The 20,116-nt window shown below is 42.0% G+C and overlaps 1 pseudogene; it reads right to left on the reverse strand.

Annotated features, from left to right (window-relative positions):
* Window positions 1-3,317: 3,317 nt before the first annotated feature.
* LOC105726447 (large ribosomal subunit protein uL6-like) lies at window positions 3,318-4,114 on the reverse strand (annotated as a pseudogene).
* Window positions 4,115-20,116: the final 16,002 nt, after the last annotated feature.

Consider the following 20,116-nt stretch of genomic DNA (forward strand, 5'->3'; position numbering starts at 1 on the left):
TTTGTAAATGGCTCCAAATTGTTCCTTGTATTAAAATCCACTGGTGGCTGGGGGATGTGGCTCTTGTGTTGGGCTTGATCTTCCCCTGTCAAGGGTCACTTGCTCACCTACTGTTCAGCCTCTGCTGTTACCCCAGACCATGTCCCTGCATCTTTCCCCAGCTCATTTGATTAGAGCTGATATACAAACTCCAGAGTTTTTCCATATTTTCTGAAAGTTCAGTTTTTTAAGAATAGTGTTTGCTATTCCTTTGTTTTGGTCATTTCTATTCTCAATGTATTTCATAAAATCCAAAGAATGCTGGAGGTTAAAAGTGCAACTTTCCTCTGGCAGGAAAATGTTTAATGCCTTTGGCAAAACTGTTTTCTCTGTGCTGCTGGGATAGGATGGGTCTCGTAAACCTCCCAGACTTCAGGCTAGAAAAGAGTAACTCCTAGACTAAAGACAGCCTACTAGAATTTCCCCAGCTTCCTGGAGCATCCTTTATTCTGCGTTTGCATCTTGAGTCCCTATTCTGAAACCTACTTTCTGCTACAGAGGGGAAGAAGCCAAGAGGAAGAAAGATATTTGCATAGAACTCCACAGTTTACAAAGCTTTTTCATATGTTATCTTTTAAAAATCCTTGCCATTAAACTGTGAAATGTGTGCTATCTGTGTTTAGAGATGAGGAAATCGAGGCTTAGAGAGGTTAAATAACACGCTAACAACGAATTGAAGTGTCATTCCAACCCAAATCTCCCAAATATGAACCTTACATGTTTTTCCACTCCCAAACCATGTCACAAATGAGCCTCTTATGTTTGCTGGGTTTTTGTTTCCCTGTTGCTTCTCTGTGGATGCTGTGGTTCCCCAAACTTGCCCTCTCCTCTGTATGTTTGCTGTCACTTATATTCATCCCTATTCACATCTGAGCTCATACAAGATAGTGGAAGACAGTGGTAAGAGTGGGATCTGAAGACACACTGTCTGGGTCTAAATCTTGGTTCTGCCGTTTACTCTCTGTCAGACCTTGGATGGTTGTTTAACCTCTCAGTTCTTATTTATCTTATCTGTATGATGGGATAATTACAACACTTATCTTCAAGGGCTGGCAAAGAAAGAATGTAAATATCTAATTCCTTAAAGAGTATTCGGTTTGTTGTGATTCCCTCCCAATTTAGCACCTTACCCATCTCCCCTTTCACCCAAAAATCACCTATTGATCATCCTAGGGATTCCAACCATCCATTCCTCCCCAGAGAGAGGACAATGAAAGGAAGAAAAAAAAGAGAGGAGAAAAAAGGAAAATCATGGGGCAAATGAAGAAAAGTGTCAGATGTAGAGAAAACATAAGACAGCCAGCTGAAAGGAAAGAAGAAGGAATATTAAAATAAATGTACAAATGTTGTTCTGTGGAAGGTTGGGGAGAAGAGAAGAGAGAAATAGCTAAAAATGGCACTGCCTGTCCTGGCAGACATGTCCTGGCTCAGAAGGATCTGCTCTGAATCCAGGAACCGGCAGAGAAGCGTGGAACCCAACTCAGCAGCCCTGCGGGAGGAGAGGAAACGATGAGAAGAGCTGGCTTGGGAAGGAAGGAGGAAGGATGACAGGAATTGTCTCTGTATAAATCCAAGTGGCAGTTGGGATGTATTTACGTTTTAAGAAATTATTTTTTTTTTTTTAAAAGGACAACAAGCTTTTTATACGCTTTTTGCTTAGCAACAAGAGCCACCAAAGGCATGTGTTCAGTCAAGATGTCAGTTGCTCAGCTCATTAAAATATTAAGTGAAACACTGATGACAATTACATAGCACTGAGCCTTTTTGTCTGCCAAAGTGTGCCTTTCAATGCACAACAAAGTGGGTCAAAAGTTTGTTTTGTTATTTTATCATTTCTTTTTATCTTAGACTTTTGATGTTTTCTTTTCAGTAGGTAAAATGGTTGCCAAGTTTGGCAAGGACGATTTGAGGACAGGGAACTTCAATAACTCAGACATCGATTTCTGGATGGCCAAGGAAAAGAAAGACTCCCCTGAATTTCTTTCTATCATAGAAATTCACTCACTCAACAAATGTTTTCTAAGCTTCTACTATGCGCTAGACCTTTTGATAGATGTCAGGAATAAAGTTGTGAGCAAGACAAATACTGACCATGTTCTTATGATGAGATTCTTGGCCCCTACTCAAGTCTGTTTACCTGGACAACATCTCCTGTTCAAAATCTCTCTTCCAATCACAGAAAAGGTGCACCTCCTAAGACTTCCCCTGCCAGGCTCTGCTATGAGAAATGAACATTGATTACCAGTGGATGTTGATAGATTATGAGGTATTCATGGCAAAGAACAGCTATGTAAGTAATCTCCCTGTGGGTCCTTGTACCCGGAATATATAAAAGTATGCACGTGGAAATATAAACCTTAACCTACAGGACCAAATTCCTGCTTGTGGGATTTCAAGTGGACACACGCTTTTATTTACGTGGCCCTCCCAGGGAATACCTATATTTTGATGGTTATAAAGTAAGTTGAGTGAGCATTTATTGAATGTTTACCAAGTACCAAGGATTGTGCTAAGCATTTTAAATGAATAAACTCATTTAATCTTTAAATCGTATAAGGTTTGAAGACCTGTAATGGATCTGAGATTTTGCTCTATTTCTAAGCCTCTGGATACTGGCAGAAGACATTAGACTCCTGGGTCAGAGGCAAAGACATTATTACTCATGCCTCAGCATGAGTATCAGTCCATTTGTACAGGTTCCTCTGGCCTGAACTTTCAAGGAGTACCAGCAAATGGTGGATTGTGCTCTAGGAGAACTCTAAGTTTAAAAACACTGAATCTTTTATGATGGACAGAAAGCATGCCTGCCCTTTGCTCTGGAGGGAGACATCATTTCTATATTTCAAGGCTACTTGCTGTACAAAACCCTCGAGAAGATAGTTTGGAACAAAGAGGTCTCGGTGTCTCACAAGATATGTAGAAATTTGAGAGACTTATGGAAAATGATCTCTCTGAATAGATACTGTGAGTACTCCCTTTAGAGACACAGTCTCACTCTGTCACCCAGGCTGGAGTGCAGTGGCACGATCTTAGCTTACTGCAACCTCCACCTACTGAGTTCAAGTGAGTCTCATGCTTCAGCCTCCCCAGTAGCTGGGATTACAGGCATGTGCCATGACGCCTGGCTAATTTTTATATTGTTAGAAGAGACAAGATTTCACCATGTTCACCAGGCTGGTCTCGAACTCCTAACCTCAGGTGATTCACCTGCTTTGGCCTCTCAAAGTGCTGGGATTACAGGTGTGAGCCCCTGCGCCAGGCCTATTGCTTTTTTTTTTTCTAAATTAATAGGTCTTTTATTGCATCATTTAAATATCACAAGTAGGTCTTAGCTATGATAGGCATCTTGTTTCTGTAGCTGGACAACTCTAAGGTCTTACTCATCAGCCTGCTGAACAGTTCCTTTTTCAGAGACATAGATACCATCCAAAAAATGTCCAGATAGTCTTGTTTTTAACTGTTATACTTGCTGAATCAAAGCCGCTGAATTTGAAACAAGCTCAATGTCATTTCCTTCAAGGATTAATTCATCTTTCTGGGCTTGAGATACTGAACAAGGAACACCTGGTCTCATTCGAATCCTGTGGATGTATTTTTCACCCAAGAAATTTCGGATTTCAACAAGAGTCCCATTCTCCTGGATAATGATATTGATGGGGAAGTCAGCATACACAGACCTCATCTTGTAACAGAAGCCCAGTGTAACACCCTTGATCATGTTCTGTACATGACTACAAATAGTCCGAATGGTAGCCAGTTCCTTTCTGTTAGCCCACCATTTGTCAACCCGGAGCCTCTTTTTTTCTTTCCAAGAAGACTGAGTTCTACATTGATGTGATTGAAGTCCCTCCGCAGGGTTCCTCTGGGGCCCTTCACGATAACTGTGCGTCCCTTCAGAGTAATGTCGACATTTTCTGGAATGTCGACAGTCTGATTGCTGAGAATGGTCTTCATTCTCGCAGTAAACGTGGCAAAGAAGCCCTGTTGTTTTTTTTAATGAGTAAATTGAAACTCGGAGAGGTTAAGTAACTTGTCAGAAAATTAATAAATGTACAATTAGAATTCAAACTGAATCTAAGCAATCTGGCACCATCTGATAAGTATGCACTAATACTTGGTGCTTTAGTTTAGATCACCTGAAAGCTGCATCTGAGACAAGAACTTGCATGTGGGTAGGGTTGTTTAGGAGGTACTTGGGTAGCCGGTAAGGGCTTAACCTGTCTGGATGGCATTCCATCACTTACTTATTAATTTCCATGTTCTAAACCTTTATGTCGCTGAACTGAATCTGATACAGGCACAGGATTAAGAGTTTTGTGTTACAAAAAGGTTGACCACCACTACTGCACAATTCTGTATACAGTTATTTTATATTTTAGTATGGTTTTACAGTTTTCATTTTCTTTCTTTCTCTCTCTCTCTCTCACAGCTTTCATTTTCTTTTCTTTTTTTTTTTTTTTTTGAGATGGAGTTTCGCTCTTGTTACCCAGGCTGGAGTGCAATGGCGCGATCTCGGCTCACCGCAACCTCCGCTTCCTGGGTTCAGGCAATTCTCCTGCCTCAGCCTCCTGAGTAGCTGGGATTACAGGCACGCGCCACCATGCCCAGCTAATTTTTGTATTTTTAGTAGAGACGGGGTTTCACCATGTTGACCAGGTTGGTCTCGATCTCTTGACCTCGTGATCCACTTGCCTCGGCCTCCCAAAGTGCTGGGATTACAGGCGTGAGCTATTGCGCCCGGCCTTACAGCTTTCATTTTCTTTCTGTCTTCTTTTTTTTATTTTTTGATGGAGTTTTATCTTGTTGTCCAGGCTGCAGTGCAATTTTGAGATGTTGGGTCACTGCAATCTCCACCTCCTGGTTTCAAGTGGTTCTCCTGCCTCAGCCTCCGGAGTAGCTGGGATTACAGGTGCATGCCACCACGCCCGGCTAATTTTTTTTGTATTTTTAGTAGATACAGGATTTCGTCATCTTGGCCAGGCTGGTCTCAAACTCCCGACCTCAGGTGATCCACCCGCCTCAACCTCCCAAAGTGCCAGGATTACAGTCATAAGTCACTGCACCCGGCCTATAGCTTTCATTTTCAAAACTTCCTTCAATTATCCAATCTGCACTTACTCAACTTTTTAGTAAACCACACAAGAAGTGCAAAAATGATATATTCATTTCCCTGAGGAAAACTTTGGCCATAATTACACGTTTGTTTAACCAAGTCAATGACACTGAGACTGAGTTGAAAAACTGCCGATTTTGTTAGTTTTTACTAGAACTGTAACATACGATAGGCTCAGTATATACTGTTACAATTCTGCTTATTTACATGTTAGCATGCTGAGCAGTTTTTAGATCACTGTGGCCTCACAAAGAGTGACATGGATTTTTTCCTTTTTTTTTTTTTTTTTGAGACGGAGTTTTGCTCTTGTTGCCCAGGCTGGAGTGCAATGGCGCGATCTCGGCTCACCGCAACCTCCGCCTCCTGGGTTCAGGCAATTCTCCTGCCTCAGCCTCCTGAGTAGCTGGGATTACAGGCACGCGCCACCACGCCCAGCTAATTTTTTGTATTTTTAGTAGAGACAGGGTTTCACCATGTTGACCAGGATGGTCTTGATCTCTTGACCTCGTGATCCACCTGCCTCAGCCTCCCAAAGTACTAGGATTACAGGCATGAGCCACCGCACCTGGCCTTTTTTTCCTTTTTTTTAAAATCAGTTTTTTATTATAATTTTTTATTGAGATAATTTTGATATGCAGTTGTATGAAACAAACAAAAAGGTCCCTTGTACCCTTTGCCCAGTATCCTTCAATGCTACTCTCATTTTGCTAAACTATGGCGTATTGCAACTAAGATACTGACATCAATACCATCCTCTGATATTATTCACATTTCCATAGTTTTACTTTTATTCGTTTGTGTGTGTATTAAGCTCTATACGATTTTATCACCCATGTAGATTAGTGTATCAACCAATATGATCAAGATATTGAACAGTTTTTGCCCTTTTATAACCACACCTACTTTCCTCCCAATTCCCCATCCCAATGTGACCCATGGCAACCACCAATCTGTTGTCTAAATTTGTCATTTTATATAAATGGAATCATATGGCACATAACCTTTTGTAAGGGCTTCCTTTTTCACCCAGCAAAATTCCCTGTACATACATCCAACTTGTGTGTATCAATTGTTTGCTTTTTTTGATTATAGAGTAGTATTTCGTGGTATGTATGTATCACAGTTTATTTAATCATTCACCTGTTGAATGATTAAATAAACATTGATACTGATTACTTTTTTTGCTATTACAAATACAGTCACTATGAGCATTCATGTTTTTGTGTGAATGTGTTTTTTTTTTTTTGGCATAAACGTCCAGGAATATAATCACTGGGTTAGATTTTAGTTGCATATTTTCATCAGTGCTTACATGTACTATGAATATGGGAATATGTGTGAGAAATACCATAAAATTTTATGCCAAGTAAATTTTTAAAATATAATTTCAACTTTTATTTTGTTACATGAGTTTATTACATGACACTAAGGTTTGACTCCGTCACCTAGGATCACTGACTTCTACTCTTACTACTTCTACTACCTATTGGGTACTGACCATAGCAGTGAGCATGTTACTCAATAGGTAGTTTTTCAGCCCCAGTCCCCCTTCCTCTCTCCTGCTTCTAGTAGTCTCCCGTGTCTATTGTTCTCATCTTCTTTTTTTTTTTTTTTATTTGAGACGGAGTCTCCGTTACCCAGGCTGGAGTGCAATGGTAAGATCTTGGCTCACTGCAACCTCTGCCTCCTGGGTTCAAGTGATTCTCCTGCCTTAGCCTCCTGAGTAGCTGGGATTACAGGCACATGCCACCATGCCTGGCTAATTTTTGTATTTTTAGTAGAGATGGGGTTTCACCATGTTGGCCAGGCTGGTCTTGAACTCCTGACCTCACATGATCTGTCTACCTTAGTCTCCCAAAGTGCTGGGATTACAGGCGTGAACCACTGAGCCTGGCCCTGTTGTTCTCATCTTTATGTTCATGTGTACCCAGTGTTTAGCTCCTTCTTGTGAGAACATGATGCAGTATTTGGTTTTCTCTTCCTTTGCTAATTTGCTTAACATCATGGCCTGCAGTTACATCCACGTTGCTACAAAGGACAAGATTTCATTCTTTTTATGGCTGCATAGTATTCCATGGTGTGTATGTACTATATTTTTTTAAATCCAATCCATTGTTGATGGGTATCTACATTGATTCCATGTCTTTTCTGTTGTGAATAGTGCTGCTATTAATGTATGAGTGCATGTGTTTTTTTGGTAGAATGATTTATTTTTCTTTGGGCATATAATCCCATTGCTGTGTTGAGTAGTGGTTCTGTTTTAAATTCATTGAGAAATAAAACTGCTTTCCACAGTGGCTGAATGCTTACATTCCCACCAATAGCATATAAGTGCTCCTTTTTCTCCACAGCCTCGCCAACATCTGTTATTTTTTGGCTTTTAAATCGCAGCCATTCTGTCACGGGTGAGGTATCTCATTGTGGTTTTGATTTGCATTTCTCTGATGATTAGTAATGTTGAACATTTTTTCATATGTTTGTTGGCTGCTTGGATGTCTTTTGAAAAATTTCTCTATGTATCTTTTTTTTTTTTTTTTTTTTTTTTTTTGAGATGGAGTTTCACTCTTATTGCCCAGGCTGGAGTGCAATGGCGCCATCTAGGCTCACTGCAAGCTCCGCGTCCTGGATTCAAGTGATTCCCCTGCTTCAGCTTCTGGAGTAGATGGGATTATAGACACGTGCCACCAGGTCTGGCTAATTATTTTGTATTTTTAGTAGAGATGGGGTTTCACCATGTTGGCCAGGCTGGTCTCAAACTCCTAACCTCAGGGGATCCACCCGCCTTGGCCTCCCAAAATGCTGGGATTACAGGTGTGAGCCACCATGCCCGGCCCTGTTTATATCTTTTGCCCACTTTTTAATGTTGTTATGTGGTTTTTGCTTGTTAAGTTAAGTTCCTTATAGATTCTGCATACTTTGTTGGATACATAGTTTGCAAATATTTTCTCTCATTCTGTAAGTTGCCTGTTTACTCTGTTACCCTTGCTATGATACATATATGTATATGGCAAATCTAAATAGCATAATCCAATCAGTTGTTATACTAAGATACTTTATGCTTTGTTCTCCAACTCCCAATTGGCTTCTTAGCCAAGTGGAAACGCTATGAAAGGTGGAATATAAGAAGACAAAGAGCAGTGAACTCCCCAGGATCTGACTTGCCAATAGTGAGCTGTGTCAGCTTAAGCCAGATGCTTACTTTTAGCTGCAGTTTCCTGGTCTCTTAATAGAGCTGAAAGCATGATATATGTATTTCTTCTACTAGTGCTAATTGGAATATGATTCTGATCTAGTGAATGCTATTGAGAAGCCAGTACTTAGAACCAAGTTGTTGGTTCAAAACTCTTTATATTTGTATTTACTTTAGTCAGACAGTCGTGGGTTTGCATCCTAACTCTGCTGGTTGTGTGACTTTGGGGTAAGTTGCTTAATCTCTTTGAGGTTCTATAAAATTGATATGACAACACTCTCTTTTCCATAAGTATTTCTACACACTCAAGTCTCTCTCTCTTTTTTTTTTTGAGACGGAGTCTCACTCTGTCACCCAGGCTGGGATACAGTGGCACAATCTCGGTTCACTGCAACCTCTGCCTCCCAGGTTCAAGTGATTCTCCTGCCTCAGCGGATTACAGGCGCCTGCCACCACATCCAGCTAATTTTTGTATTTTTAGTAGAGACGAGGTTTCATGGTGTTGACCAGGCTGGTCTTGAATTCCTGATCTCATGGTCCTCCCGCCTGGACCTCCCAAAGTGCTGGGATTACAAGCACGAGCCACCATGCTTGGCCAACAACCCTGCTTTGACCTCACATTCCTGTTGTTATCACCATTTCTCTCTCTCTCTTTTTTTTTTTTGAGATGGAGTCTCGCTTTTTCACCCAGGCTGGAGTGAGTGGTGTGATCTTGGCTCACTGCAACCTCTGCCCCCTTGGGTGTAAGCAATTCTCCTGCCTCAGCCTCCCAAGTAGCTGGGATTACAGGCACCTGCCACCACACCCAGCTAATTTTTGTATTTTTAGTAGAGATGGGGTTTCACCATGTTGGCCAGGCTGGTCTTGAACTCCCGACCTCAGGTGATACACCCGTGTCAGCCTCCTAAAGTGCTGGTAATAGGCGTGAGCCACTGTGCCCAGCCAACAATCTTTCCTGCTTTCCTTTCAGAGCAAACTTCCTAAGAACTGTTCGCACTATTGTCTCTACTTTACCATCTTCCTTTGACCCTATAGCAATGTGATTTCTGCTCTTATTACTTTCACTGAGACTCTTTTCACCAAGGTCACTAATGACTGGCTTCTTGCTAAATCCAAAGAATATTTCTTCATTGTTTCTCAGCAAAATTCAACATAGTCAACAACTCTCTCCTCGAAACACTCTTTTTCTTTGGTTTCCAAGAATTTATTTTCTACCTCTGTTCCTCTTTTTTTCTCTCTTTTCCAAAGTTTCCTTTGGAGCCTGTCTTCTGTTTACCCCTTACATATGTGGTTGTCCTGTAAGGTTTTATTCTAGATTCTCTCTTTCTCTACAAAATCTTTTGGATATCTTATATATTTTGATGTCTTCAAGTATCACTTAACCATGTATGCCAATGACTCTGGAAATTTTTTTTTTTGAGACGGAGTCTTGCTCTGTCACTAGGCTGGAGTGCAATGGCACGATTTCAGCTCATTGCAAACTCCACCTCCTGGGTTCAGGCAATTTTCCTGCCTCAGCCTCCCGAGTAGCTGGAATTACTGGCTTGTGCCACCATGCCCAGCTAATTTTTGTATTTTTAGTAGAGACGGGGTTTCACCATGTTGGCTAGGATGGCCTCGATCTCTTGACCTTGTGATCCGCCTGCCTTGGTCTCCCAAAGTGCTGGGATTACAGGCATGAACCACGGTGCCTGGCTTGACTCCTGAATCTTTATCTTTAGCCGATAGTACTTTCTGAGCGTCATATCCTCATACACAACTGCACTCTATTTCCACTAAATTGTCTTATAGACATGTCCCATAACATGTTCAAAATAAAACTCATTATCTTTCTGCCCATATTAATGCTCGTATATTTGTGAAGGAGCCACCATCCACCTGGGCGTTATCCTTTCCTTTCCCCTACCCTCGTGCCCCATATTCAATCAAGGAGGTCTTGCTGATTCCAGCTTTCACATATCTCTTGAATCCATCCATCTTCTCCATCTCAATGGCTATTTTCTGATTCAGACCACCATTGTCTCTCATCTCGATGACTACAACATTCTCCACATCGATCTCATTGATCAGTCTTGCTGCCATTCTTCACACTACAGCTGAATTGATCACATCATTTTCCTGATTACAATCTTGCAACAGCTTTACATTGCCCTCCAGCTAAAGTTCAGACTCTTGGCAATAACTTATAAGACCCTTTGTGATGTGGACTCTGCTCATCTTCTCAGCCTCATCTTTCTCTCCTCTCAACTGTTCTGTCACCATACATTTCATGCTCCATTGAAACACAGCACTTTGCAGTCCCTCAGATGAGCGATGCTCTCCTGCCCTAGGCCTGTAGGTACGTGTTATCCTCTTAGCTAGAAAACTCCTCTCCAAGCTCTTCACAGGTCTACATCTATATCACCACCTCCAACAAGCCTTTTCTGATCCACCACACTCTTGCTGGGTGGATCAGGACATATTCCATCCATGTCCCCCTCTGTGTTCACCCTATCATCACATTTGGGACATTGTACTATCAGTATTGCTCACTGTACTGACCTCTGTGAAGGCAAAGGCCCTGTCCATTTCACAGGTATTCCTTGTACTTAGCAGAGCCTGACACATAGTGAGAACACACTCCACAAGTGTCTGCTGACTAAGCATATGTACAGAAGTCACCCATTAGCTTGTTTAATAAACTAATTTTGCACTGTCACTAGAATAATAGAATAGCAGAATATTTCAAATATTGGAATTTTAATAGGACAGTAGATAGGACAGTAAGCCAGTTGGTTTCTGTCTGTGTTCAGAAGCCCTGTAGGTTGATGGAGGAACTTGGGGATTCTCATGATGAGAGCAGAGGCCATAAAAGGGGAGAGCAGAATGGTAACGGAAGTCCACTGGACAGGTCTTGGGGTCCGTAACATGGCTTTAACCAGAATAGTTCAAAATTGTTTTGTTTCATGCACTGCAATGCCATTTTATATTTCACATGCAAAAAAAAGGAATGATAAAGGAGACAAAAAGAATATGAAGCCCTGATCTAAGTAGGCTATCGAAACAGGTCTTCTAAAATGGTTCTGCAATTAAGTCAAAAACACTGAGAAATGGAGGCAGATATTGTGGTCACTATAACACAGCATACACTGATATTACCCAAAACATGTACAGTACTCTTGAAAACTGTCCTGGTACAAGGGCATGTACTCATAAGTTTATGTTGTTTGTTAAATCAATTAAGTTAAATGAAACTATCAACTGTCTTTCTTTTTTTTTTTTGAGATGGAGCCTCACTCTGTCACCCAGGCTGGAGTGCAATGATGTGATATCTGCTCACTGCAACCTCTGCCTCCCAGGTTCAAGTAATTCTCTGCCTCAGCTTCCCAAGCAGCTGGGATTACAGGTTTCTGCCACCACGCCCAGCTAATTTTTGTATTTTTAGTAGAGACAAGTCTTCACCATCTTGGCCAGGCTGGTCTCCAACTCCTGACCTCGTGATCCTCCCACCTCAGCCTCCCAAAGTGCTGGGATTACAGGCGTGAGCCACCACGCCCAGCCCCAAGTGGCATTTTATTATGCACAACACTGTGGAAACTTTTTAAAATCATCCTATGCCTTTCTATTTCTCTTCTGTATATTCCTATTGTTTTAGAAGAGTGTACCTACATACAATAGGACTTTTTGCTGAGTAGACAAAGAGAAACATATATAATCAGACTTTCAAAAATTAAATTAAACCCAGCAGTGGGAATTTACAATGCTAGCCTGCTGCCTCAACTGATGCATGGGCAGAGATTTCACACTTTCTAGTTCCCTAGTGGAATGCCACCCATGATGTCATGTCCCACCTTTCTAACACTGGAGATGGTAAGGTGTTAGACAAAAAGATTTCTATTGGAAGAGAAGGCTTAAATATTCTCTATCATTTATTCAAAAATATTTATTTAGAGTCAAGAGCCTGCCAAATTTCCAGTGTTTGGAAGCATATAAGTGAAAACAATACACAAGGTCTCTGCTGTTACAAAGCTGATATTGTGATGGGGGAGAGAGATACTAAATGAGTAAATACCAAACAAGATAATTTTGAGGAGTGATGAGCTGCGTGAAGCCGGTAGAATGATAATGTGCTGGATGCGGATACTGTGGGAGGGTGTCAGAGGAGGGGATCTGCTCTAGCCAGGTGGCCTCTGGGCTGAGCAACCTGGGGAAGAACCAGCCTTGTGAGGGGGTGAGGGAAGGGCCTTTCTGCTGAGGGAGCAGTGAGGGCAAATTTTCATCTTGTGCCTTTCCCACTGGGTCCTCAAGTAGCCAGAGCCTGAGCAGTAACAAAAGTGCTAAGTTTCCCCAGGTGACTCCAAGGCCCATGGCCGGGTGGTTTATTAGGAAGGCCCAAAACAGTGTGCCTACATATAAGGGGACATCAAGGAAAAATCAATGAGGAAGGGGAGAGGAGTCACATCAAAGAAAAATCAGTGAGGAAGGGGAGAGAAAGGTCACATGCATTCTTTTATAAGAAGTTAAATGCTAGGATAAATGATTATTTTGTTTTTTTCTTAAGATTTAAAAGAAGGTACTCTTAAAACTGGATGTGAAATCCAAAATAACAAAAAATGGCCCTCAACTTTAAAGGGATTTAATTGTAGCTTGCGTTCATCCTTCTTGGCCACTAGAGAGCAGTATTGCCTATCAAATGCACCACAAGGACCATGCTGCAGGCTGAGACTTAGAGGCAGAAAATCAGTGCCACAGGTAAATCCCTTTTCCATCTGGATTTCCCACTCCTCCTCTCACCCTCTCATAATTCCACCCCTTAACTCCCTACTGTTTCCTTATCACACACATAATTTCAGTGTTCTGGATAAGCCTGACGGTTAGAGAAAAATCTCTGATTTTTTTAGGAAAAGATAAAATAATCACATTTAACCATGTTGGAAGTATTTTCACTCTTCCCTCAGCTGTGGACTCTCGGCGGCCAGCAACCCAGGTCTAGGTAGCCTCTGGGGCAGTGTTTGGTTCATTTTTCCCAGATCTTCAGAATTAGACCCATTATTTGGGGGATCAGTTCACATTTTTAGCCTAGAGAGCAAGGAGTGTTGTTCCTTCCATGTGTTGTTAGATTGACTACCCGCTGGTAGGTTGGTGGCTGCAGAGGCCTCTCTGTCCGACTCAGCCTCAGTGGGAGCCAGGACCTTGCTTCCTCCTTCCTCAGCAGCCCATGCTCCCGCTTCCTGAGTGGAAGTCTTGTGTTCTATGTGCTGGGGCCTTTTATGAAACAGTATGCAAAAGAATAGGTTCACAAGAGAAAGTGGAGGAGAAACAGACAGAATTTTATCCATAGCCATAATTTTAGCCATAGCCACATAGCCACACAGGCAGAGCAAATGAAAGAATTTCAAATATGGTATAACAATAAATGCCAAAAAAGGTAGGAATTGATAATATGGTCCCTGCTTTCTTCCATAGAAGGATTCGACCCATGCTACAGCAAAAATACACATCGAAAACACACGTTGCTTGGAACATGGAGTAATTTATTCATCCAAATTATATTTACTGCCCTATTTTCTTTCTTTCTTTCCTTTTTTTTTAGTTAGAGATGGGGTTTCACCATGTTGATCAGGCTGGTCTCAAACTCCTGACCTTGTGATCCGCCTGCCTCGGCCTCCCAAAGTGCTGGGATTACAGGCGTGAGCCACCACATCCAGCCATTTACTACCCTACTTTCGTGTGCTAGGAGCTAGTACATAGATGCTGCTCCTTTGCAGCTTCAATGCAGAATTGAGTAAGGTTACAAATGAGATCAGAAATCACACAAGAAAATGTGTGTGTGTGTCAGAGGTGGTTCAGAGCTGGAAGGAAACTTAAAATGATCATCTCCAATATTATTATTATTACTATTATTTGAGACAGAGTCTCGCTCTGTTGCCAGGCTGGAGTGCCGTGATGTGATCTCTGCTCACTGCAACCTCTACCTCCTGGGTTCAAGTGATTCTCTTGCCTCAGCCTCCCAGGTAGCTGGACTACAGGTGCGCGCCACCATGTTCAGCTAATTTTTGTATTTTTAGTAGAGATGGGGTTTCACCATGTTGGCCAGGTCTCGATCTCTTGACCTTGTGATCCGCCTGCCTTGGCATCCCAAAGTGCTGGGATTACAGGCGTGAGCCAATGCACTTGGCCCTCCAATATTCTTTATTTTATAGATGAGGAAATGTGGCTCAGCAATATTGTCACTGATCCAGAGATAAATCAATTTTTTCATTTGAGCATGAAATTTGCTCTGAGGAAATGGGAAAATATCCATTATCTGGGTTTCCTGGATTTTGGTGCTTGATTAAGAGAGAATAGTTAAGGAAAGGAGACTTCTTTGAGGGGATGCTAATTTATTGAAAAAAATGTTCATATGCATCCTTATATCACAGACATGAAGAGACAATGAAATATTCTTTTTTTTTTTTTTTTTTTTTTGAGATGGAGTTTCGCTCTTGTTACCCAGGCTGGAGTGCAATGGCACAATCTCGGCTCACCGCAACCTCCGCCTCCTGGGTTCAGGCAATTCTCCTGCCTCAGCCTCCCAAGTAGCTGGGACTACAGGCCTGCGCCACCATGCCCAGCTAATTTTTGTATTTTTTAGTAGAGACGGGGTTTCACCTTGTTGACCAGGATGGTCTCGATCTCTTGACCTCGTGATCCACCCACCTCGGCCTCCCAAAGTGCTGGGATTATAGGCATGAGCCACCACGCCCGGCAGGAAATCTTCTTAATATGACTATATAAAATCATTAGCCCTTCATGAAATTGAGCTATATAGTATTGTATTGTAATTTCGTGAAGGGATTTCTGTATGGGTTTAAACTACTGCACAGTTCAAGATTGTGTAACTTTGTTTAATCTAACTTGACATAAGAATGTAACTCTTTTAAAGTTCCAGCACTGAGCAGCTGGTCAGCCAATATGATGACTGAAAGTCTTCAGATGAAACCACTGCCCCCACCTGGCTGTCTGGTCCAGTCAGCTCCTTTTTTAATAGCATGCTTTGGGGCCTAAATTATCTGTATAGTTGTCTCAATAGAAGGGAATGCTGGTAAGAAAAAGAAACAGGGATGTTTGAATATGTTGTTTCTTACTTTTATTAGAATATAAACTCCTAGAGCTGGAATTGTATCTTGGATTTTTGGTTCTGCTGGTAGCACACTGTGCTCAATAAAAATTAATCCATCAATCAACAGGACAGAAAATCCCATCCTGCCAGAAGCAGTACCTCCTGTTTGCCCCATACAAAGCCAATAAGAAATGGAGACAGAAACTAAGGAAGGCAGCAAAAATTAATTTAAAAATCCCCTAAAACATCAACTAGAAAATGTAACTGGAAAAAAACAGGTAACAGTGGAAAACCACTACCCAATTCCGTTTTCCCCTTGACACGCTCTTTCAACTTATCTTCAATGTACTAAAAGTCTGACTGCAGAGTGGCATCTTGGGCTGCCCACATTTCCTGATTAGGGTTGGGAGGGGGGAAGCCTCCCGCCTTCCTAACAACTCACCCAGAGGGCACTCACTGTGGCGCTCCTGGCAGTATTGCCACCTACCTATGCTACATCAGGGCACCAGCCCCTGAGTTTTCCTTGCTCAGCTTTGCTCGATCAGAAAACAAGGAGGACAATTCATCTGGGAAGGGATAAATAGGCAGCTGGCAAGAGAGAGCCAGCTAGCTACTGCTGATAAGTGGGGATGGGTGTGAGAAGGAAAGCAAGACAGGCAAATTGAGAATTCTTTCTGTCATGAACCCTCTTAAGAGTTGATTAAAAGCAACCAAGGCTTTCTCCAGAATACAAACATATGCATATGTGCACACAATTTTGCATTCATTTCATGAGTCCCCACCTCACTTACACACAAACATACCTCTTGTTCTGAAAACATAAACTCTAGAAGCTATAAGCTTCCAAAGCTTACTAACCAAGAAATTCTGAAGAAGTTTTTAATCATGGCAACTTTTCAATATTAAGGATTACCAATTGTAGTCTTAATATGTTTCCAATATAATCAGTTTCAAAAGCAATTTCTAAAACACTAAAAATGGTCAAAATGGACACTTATGATAAAAATACTTGTTATTAATGTTTCTTCTCATGTTGCAAAGCACACTGTATTTGAAGTTTTTACATATGCATTTACCTAAAACTAATTTTTTTTTATACACACTTTTGCTCTTGTTGCCCAGCCTGGAGTGCAATGACGTGACTTCGGCTCACTGCAACCTCCACCTCCCGGGTTCAAGCTATTCTCCTGCCTCAGCCTCCCAAGTAGCTGGGATTACAGGCACCTGCCACCACACTTGGCTAATATTTTGTATTTTTAGTAGAGATGAGGTTTCACCATGTTGGCCAGGCTGGTCTTGAACTCCTGACGTCAGATGATCCACCCACCTCGGCCTTCCAAAATGCCGGGATTACAGGTGTGAGCCACCGTGCCTGGCCTATTAATTTTGTTTAAAAGAAAAAAAGACCTCCAAATCTTGGATGGCTGTTGGGCGGAACGGGGATGTCAGATCACCTGATATTTGACTATTCGGGGCACTTTTGGGAAAATAAAAAGCACAAAAGTAAACAAAACAGTTTTGTCCATCTGCCACGCTCAACCCTCAGTGTCCTGAAAGGAAGGGGAACATCTCCAAGTTCAACTAAGAATATGCTAACTGCAGGCCGTGCACGGTGGCTCACGCCTGTAATCCCAGCCTTTTGGGAGGCTGAGGTGGGCAGATTGCTTGAGCTCAGGAGTTTAAGACCAGCATGGGCAATACAGCAAGATCCGTCTCTTAAAAAAAAAAAAATGCTACCTGCAAATTGCACATTCTGCAAATGGTTCAGCGTAGGAACAGAAGGCTCTTTCTGATCTCTTCTTGAAGGTAAGTCCAGGGCCTTTGGCATACCTTCTTTTCGAAGACCATACAGGAAAAGGTTTTCAAACAAGGATGGAGCAAGAGGGCAGCAGTGCTTGGACCACCTGCAGGCAAAGACACAGGAGAAACTCTACCTGCCCTCATAGCATGTGGAAGAGCAGAAGAAGCAGAGATAACAGCTGGCAAAGGAAACATGTGGGAGGAAGTAAGGGGAAATCAATAAAACAGGGATAAAATCTGCTTTCCATGCCATGAAGGAAAATCATGATGAAGGCCCAAGTTAACTCCCAAAATGCTTTCAGGGATCACAGAAATGACACTGTCAAATACAAAATTAGTTTTCTGAAGCCTACAGGCTGAATTTTATTTATTTAAAGTTAACTCCCATTTTAATATAAAAAAAGATAGCATATTCAACATCAAAGGGAAAAAAACTTTTCCTAATGTATCCGTTTCTCTTCTGAAGCACACGAGCTGTCGCTATATAATGCTTTGTGGTGTTTTCTCAACTGTGCTTGCTTTTCTCTGTATCAGGAAATGCACAGTAAACAGGCTCAAGCCTGGGTCTGCTGTTTCTCAATGCCGAACCGGCAATCGTTCCACTGTGTGTGTGTTTTTGAATGCATTGTTAGTTTTAACTAAGATCTATATATGTTCCGTGAATGATATTTCAAAGCAGGAGAGAAAATGAGGATCAGGCATCGCTATGAAATCAGGTCTTGGTAAATTGTATAAAAGTGCAAACCATAAGCTGCCAAGAGGATTGGATTGGGGTAGCCTTTGGGGAATGATTCAGGTTTCTGTGGTGACTATTTTGTTCTTTCTGGAAGTTCAGTTGGTGGTTTCCTGGGTCTGATTAAAACCTCACCACCTGGTGAAGATAAGCACTAGCTCTCTACCAGCTTTCTGGATATGATTTTCGTGGCTGTGAGAAAAGACTAAAATTACCATCTTTCTGAATTGCTGGCCTTCTTGTTCTCCAAATATACTTCGCTCATTTCTGAGTCTGAGTCCTAGTTAGTTTGAACTAGTGAGCTAGTTCTTCTCTGAGTGTAGAGAAGTCAATTTCCTTTTTTTTTTTTTTTTTTTGTGAGACAGAGTTTTGCTCTTGTCGCCCAGGCTGGAGTGGAATGGTGTGATCTTGGCTCACTGCAACCTCTGCCTCCCAGGTTCAAGTGATTTTCCTGCCTCAGCCTTCCAAGTAGCTGGGATTACAGGCATGTGCTACCACGCCTGGCTAATTTTGTATTTTTAGTAGAGACAGAGTTTCTCCATGTTGGTCAGGCTGGTCTTGAACTCCTAACCTTAGGTGATGCTCCCACCTTGGCCTCCCAAGGTGCTGGGAGTACAGGCATCAGCCACCACACCTGGCATGAGTAGTCAACTTTAGTGTAAACATAGTAGATAAGACCATGGACTTGGCAGTGAGATGGCCTGGATTAACTCCCTGGTCTGCCATTTACTGGCCAATGTCTCAGTTTTCTCATCTGAAAATGGGGATAATATGATTATCTACCCCACAGGGGTGTTGAAGTAAATAAGTAATATGTAAAAGTTATTTAGAATAGCACCTGGTATGTAGTGAGTTCTTTATTTTAGAGTGTTTGCAATGATTGTTGTAGTTGTTATTTTTCTGGTGACCTCATTACAGTGTTTTTTCTCTGGGGAGCTGATCTTGTTCTATGTTCTGATATGGCTTAGATGAAGCTGACCTCACCTGCTTCTGTTCTTTTTTATTTTTTTGAGACGGAGTCTCACTCTGTCACCCAGGTTGGAATGCAATGGCATGATTTTGGCTCATTGCAACCTTTGCCTCCTGGGTTCAAGAAATTCTCTGTCTCAGCCTCCCGAGTAGCTCGGAATACAGGTGACTGCCACCATGCCAGGCTAATTTTTGTATTTTTAATAGAGTCAGGGTTTCACCATCTTGGGCAGACTGGTCTTGAACTCCTGACCTTGGGATCCACCTGCCTCAGCCTCCCAAAGTGCTGGGATTACAGGCGTGAGCTACCACGCCCGGCCACCTGCCTCTGTTCTATGGGTGGACACATAGCCCAGACCTGGCCAATCAATGAATTCTATCCTCCCAGCTACAGTGATTGCCTCAGGAATAGGAAAATGATATAAATTGGTACAATCAGGGGAAATCACAGGAGTGTGTTAAAACTGTTGAGAAAGATAGCTTATCTTTTGTGTTGGGGTGGTTAAGGGAGTAGGATGTAAGCCAGAAGATGCGAGAGGCCATTGTGTTCAGTCAGTCAGGCTGAGACTGAAATCAGTGTAGAGGAAAGCAGAGCCAGGTGATGAAGGGAGAAAGAGAAGTCAACTGAAATTGTAGGAGGAGCCTGTGGCTCTGGCCAGTGCCTGAAGCCCTAGGACCACTCTTTCTGCACAAGTCAGTTTGTGTTGGGTTTCTCTCCTTGGCTGTCACTAACAAAGGCTCCCATATGACACACTCTATCTCCTCATACGCAACCCATGCTTTGAGGCACAGTCCAAAGTTCACCCCTTCTGGAAGTAACACTTCCTTTTCTAAGTTACCAGTGCACCTACCCTCTGGGCCATCAATCTCATGCTCATTATTCACTTTAGAAAGTGGACCTTTGCCAACGAGCCATGGCATCTCTTCAGTGCTACAGATTGACTCCGTGTTTTACTGTTTGGTGATCTGCATAGACACTTGCACATCTGGCATTTTACAGCAATCTTACCAGTATTTATTATTTGAATTCCTTCTATCATTTTATGTCCATCAGAAGTGGATTATATACCCCAGTATGCAAAGGAATGTAAGATAGGAGTACATGAAGTAAACTGAAGATGGGGCAAACAAAGTTATATTGTTCATGTAGGTAACTTTCAAGGAAGAGCCCAGCTCCTTGTCACATGTGAG

This window comes from Aotus nancymaae, unplaced genomic scaffold (genome assembly GCF_030222135.1).
Source record: "Aotus nancymaae isolate 86718 unplaced genomic scaffold, 86718_ANA_hifiasm-v0.15.2.pri h1tg000011l, whole genome shotgun sequence".
NCBI lineage: Eukaryota > Metazoa > Chordata > Mammalia > Primates > Aotidae > Aotus > Aotus nancymaae.